Source organism: Limulus polyphemus, unplaced genomic scaffold (assembly GCF_000517525.1).
Source record: "Limulus polyphemus unplaced genomic scaffold, Limulus_polyphemus-2.1.2 Scaffold3616, whole genome shotgun sequence".
NCBI classification, from domain to species: Eukaryota; Metazoa; Arthropoda; class Merostomata; order Xiphosura; family Limulidae; genus Limulus; species Limulus polyphemus.
The window spans coordinates 29,274-34,593 of NW_013669226.1; the positions used below are offsets into that span (position 1 = coordinate 29,274).

Below are 5,320 nucleotides of genomic sequence, written 5' to 3' on the forward strand. Positions count from 1 at the left end.
TTAGTAGTGTGTTCTTACAGGAACGTAAGTATTCGAAGAAAAATGATTTTCATTTAGCAGTGAATACCATACATTCCACTTCTAAACGTCAGTTTGCATCAAACGAAAATTGTACATTCTTTATGACCCAGGTCTCATGTGTTATGCGGATGTTTATCAGTTTTATATATTCAATGACGTGTTATCATCAAAACAGAAACTTTGATAAGTTACTTTGTTTTTCACATTACTTGATATCTTTTATTGACTTTCCAGTAATCATTGTTCTGCATACAGAGATAGCGCATTTTTCACTCGTGAATAACAAACGAATTTCAAATATGTAAGAGATATGGGGGAACACGGTCATTTTTTTACTAGTTTTATTCTAGATCGGACAGGCAACTATTTCCACAAACTACTCTGTTTAGGTATTAATAAACAATTTCGGTTACTAGAACGTACTTGGAAAAATACCCGTGCACCAAGCGCCGAAGAGTTTCACTTATATAAGAAAAAATTCTAAATTTCCATTCCTGAAATCATTAAGTGGATAAGTAAGTATGTTTCTTTAGTTATTTTTATTTTAAACTACGCCTCTGGATTTTTTTTTGTTTAATATCACAACATAAAGATGTGTTTGCAACTTAACATGTAATGAAACTCTATATGTAGTTTGATTTTTAAGACATTTCTACATTTAAACCGAAATTTTAATACTTCTATTTCGTCTGCAAAATCTAATGCTACTACAAACAATTATAAACCTCCAACCACTTTATTTACTTTTTATTCTAGGCTATTTGAGCAATAAGACAGTAGCGTTCATCGTATTCACAAATTTAATAATTGTCTAACTTCTTCCCTTCTAACCTGCCACAGTACTACTTTGTATAACTTGCTGATGATGTTACCGTAACTATTAGTTTATATTTGGTTGAAAACCCTGTTATTTTACAAGTAATCCACGTAAATGAAATAAAACGTTCACGTGTAGTTCTAAAATATATTATATAAAACAGTATCTATATTTTATGTCTTACATAAAAAATAACGAATGCACCTTGTTTATGTACTCGAATTTAATAGTACATTGTGATATTTATAGCTACGTACACTAAGTTTGCGTCCTATTGCGGCTAGTTGAGAGAAATGCAGCTGCCTTAAGCAAAAGAAATCTTTATTTAACAGTCATAGATATTGTTAGTTAATTAAATATATCTAATAAACATAGCACTAAATAAATAGCAAAACAGAACAAGATAACATGAACAGTTTGATTAGAAAATGAATAAGCACATTCAACTACAGGAAAGTTAGAAGACAAATTTTTATTATCAGTCAAATTTTTAACAACATTGTTGATTAATTAAATGTACTTCTTTGGAGGGAGAGTGTAGCGTTATTCCGATGCTTCTTTTTTCGACATTAAGATTATTAATAGTAACGTAACTTGTATGTTTCATACTTATTCCACCATAACACTTGTACACTAGTCATTCAGTATATTTTATTGAAGTAATGCAGTCGCTAAACTTACCTCCCTGTACTTCACCATCATGGTCTGCTTCAATGCACAGAAGGAACTGCTACCTATAGTATTTGGGTAGGTTTTTTTGTTTTGTTTATGATATAACAGCTTTTCTTTAAGTAACGGGCGTTATACGAATCAAAAGTTCGAACTTTCTTTCTCAGTGGCATTCAGTGTATGATACTATTCAAACATTGTCAAACGGTTAGTGCAAGAAAAAAAAAAGAGTCAAACTGACACTCCTTGAATGTCACTTGACGAACTTTGAATTTCTGGCTGGCAAATGAACACAGCCTTAATTTATATCAGTAGTACTTCCTCACCTGTTTTACAAGATCAGTTTTTAGTTTCTAGCTTAGCTGGTTTGTGAAGTATCTTATGGTTATATATTTTTAAATCAATTGAAATTTACTCAGCAATCTTAATTCTTTCAAAAGCTGAATCGAAAGAGGTTGTCTTCATTTTGACACGTGCTCGTAATCTTTTATTGCATGTGTATTATATATATACATATTTCTATGTTAAATATGAGTCCTTGCTTAATTTTGTTAAGAGATATAAATAATTTTAGTATTTAACAATAATAAAACTCTTCATTGGCTCAGGGGTTGTGTGGCTTTGTGCTTAATAACAAACAATAAAAACAATTAATATATTATAGCAAATCTCCAAAAATAAATAAAAAGTCACAGTTTTTGATTTTTTTCTTGTTTCTTATGGGTTTTTATAGATTTTAAACAACTGTTTTGAAGTTTTAAAAACAATAGCTAATTAAATATGTAGCTATATGATGTGACATGTCAATTTCAACAAATATCTTATACATACGCTCCACTAAAACATGTCATAAATTTGTATGCCACACAAGTGATAACTTCAACAATTCCCCAATACGTATATAACAGATTCCTTTCCAATTAACACCGTGTTTTGAGAAATAAATGTACTGTCAAACACAAGAGATAACTTTAAATAAAGGGACTTTTGATTGTGTTGTTTAGATGCTGAAGGTCATCATGAAGGCTCTTAAACCTTGTACTGTATAAAAAACACCTGATGACAATGTTTTGATAAGGAAAATATGAAAATGAAACACCAGAAAAGTATGAAATTCTATGATTCATAAGACTCTGTTGATTTAACAGTCATTAACTAAACACTCATAACTCAGCCCAGATAAGCAGTTGTGAGCAGAATGTGAAGTTCTATAAGTCATAAGAATCTGATGTTTTAGTAGTCAGTAATATTTAACTGAACCCACATAAGCCAGCAGTGGCAAAAACAGTGATAGTTGATAATAGTTTAAGCTCAACAGTATAACAACAAACCTTCTTTTTGGTTGTGCAGTCGAAATGTTTTATATAATCGTTAGTTTTGTAAACGTGCTTGTTTCAGTTTCATATGAACTGGAATGACTGATCTTTTTGTACCAAGTATTTCATAGGCATGGTGAATGAGATTAGCTTAGTCTTATTTCCTGAACTCAGGAAATCAAATTCTGCAGTGTTCTTTTAGGTTGAGAATTTACTGACTGGTTTTTGTAGTTGACGTAATATAACGATACATGCCTTCTTAGTTTTACATTAAACTGTGTTGAAATGTTATACAGCAACAATAATAAAACAAATCGTCAATTAAGCAGCCATATATATATATCGTTAAATATATCGCTTCATGAAGGAAGAATCTTCATTGCATAGTATTACCGTTAAGGTAATTGATAAGAAATGTAAGAAAAAGTGTATCGTTTAAAACTTGTTATCTTAATATCCAAGAGATGGCAGGGCGATCGTTTTACGTATTTTCAAAATATATACATCTTATCTAGATTTGAAATCCTACTTATTGACAATTTCCACATTAAAATAAATAATATATTATGATTAAAATTGTACATTATCTCTTATTTACAAGGAAATTGTGAAAATATAATATTTCTAATTGATTATGTGCCACTGATGGTTTTATTCATTGGTCTTGAAATCAATTGACATAATGAGAAAAGCTTTCTACAATTCCTTACAACTTTACTAACAGTTTCAAAGATGATTGAACTTCATTAACTTTAGGTTTCAGTCGTTTACTTAACAAACTTTCTTTAATACATAAACTGCTTTGGTTGTTGCTTCTTGCCATAATCTTGAAGTGAGCATTCCTTACTTCTACGTTGTAACTGCGCACAACAAGATCTGTTATCCTTGATTTGTTGTAGTTATGTATGTTCCAACACTCCAGTTTCTAGCCAACTAGTGGTTTGACATCGATTAAGTTTAAAAATGAAAGGAAGAAATTATTACTATTTATTCAGTTCAAACAGTTGGTACATTATTAATATTTTCAACCTGAATGATTTCATATATAAATGACCTAAACGACCAGGTAATAAACCCTTAAGGTTCGGGTACAACCGTCTTTAATTGCGTAATATATAGGCAGACGGAAGGAGGCAGTCAGCAACACTTGCTACAATAAGGGCTTTATACAGTTCTGTTGGCATAACGGGACTGACTGCCACAATTATAACATACCCACCGCTGAAAGTGTCACTGCTCGAACCTTCAATATTACCCCCAATGGCACAGCGGTATGTCTGCGGACTTATACCACTAGAAACCGGGTTTCGATACTCATGGTTGGCAAAGCACAGATAGCCCTTTGTGCTTAATAGAAACAACAACAACAACCTTCGGTATTTTAAACCGTGACTTGGCATTTTAATTTCTAAGCCTCACATACTGCTTTTTCTTGCTATTTGTTTAGTAACATTTGGCATATTCAGGGGTAGTAAAGAAAATATGAACAAGCAGTTTGAATTTTTGGTTCTTTTTTTTCTGCTATGAATTCAAACAGAAAATTCAAAATAATTTACATTAACATAAAAATTAGCTAAAGAATCATAAATAAATTGAAATAATAACAAAATTTGTTTTAATGTTTTTCATATGGTAGATAAATAACATAGAATTAATTGAATAAAACATAATATAGACACGAGATTTCTCCGAGCAGTCTAGCGTTTAGGTTTAGTAAAATGACCTCTAATATATAACTGTTCATCAAAATGTTTAAGTCAACTGAAATATGATAGCAAAGAAACCAAAGTTTAAACAGCTCACATTGAGATTTCCACTATTTTCTGGCGGGTACAGCCTAAAAACATTTCGTCATATTTAAGCAGTGTTCCATTCTGATATTGTTGTTATTCAGACTGTATTGTTAGAAATACTATAGGTTTCTGGGCACCACCTCGCCTCAGTACACCAACATCTCTAGAGTTTTACCAATATTTTCAAACGCCACTTTTCTAACACATTGCAACTTTTTTTTATTTGAAATTCATGTAGTTGACTTAATATTAAAAGTGGTATTTGTATTTTGCTTAAGAGGAAATTTAAAATAATCAAATTTTCTCGGAATCTAACGAAGATAGAAAAATGCAATTTTTACTAATTGCCTTTTTTTGTATTTTATACATTTTTATACGGGTTTACTTAATTGATAATGTAAATCCCATTAATTATTTGCACAAATATGCTTGAAACCGCGGAAAATCTTTACTTGATTGAAGGTAACTGGTAATTTCAAAAGTATTTGACACAAGGAGGCCTAGTCCAGTTTATTACAGATACGGATAAGGTATATTACAGAATGTAAATGTCAACACTATGGTAATTCTTCACTGATCCCTGTTGACAGTTGAATGAACCTGGGTGAGAATATTTATAATTCTTTAGAATTCCCATACACTTGTACCTAGGGCATATCATAAGGGTTCTGCTTGAATGAACATACTGATCAAATTTAGGGTCT

The 5,320-nt window shown here is 31.0% G+C and overlaps 1 protein-coding gene across 1 annotated transcript in view; it reads left to right on the top strand.

Moving 5' to 3' along the window:
* The first annotated feature begins 427 nt into the window (after positions 1 to 427).
* LOC106469693 (matrix metalloproteinase-21-like) overlaps positions 428 to 5,320 on the top strand; it is an 81,733-nt gene continuing 76,840 nt past the window's right edge. Inside the window, exon 1 of the mRNA XM_022398273.1 lies at positions 428 to 536. The gene's annotated coding sequence lies outside the window, so the exon portion shown is untranslated. The remainder of the gene's footprint in view (positions 537 to 5,320) is intronic.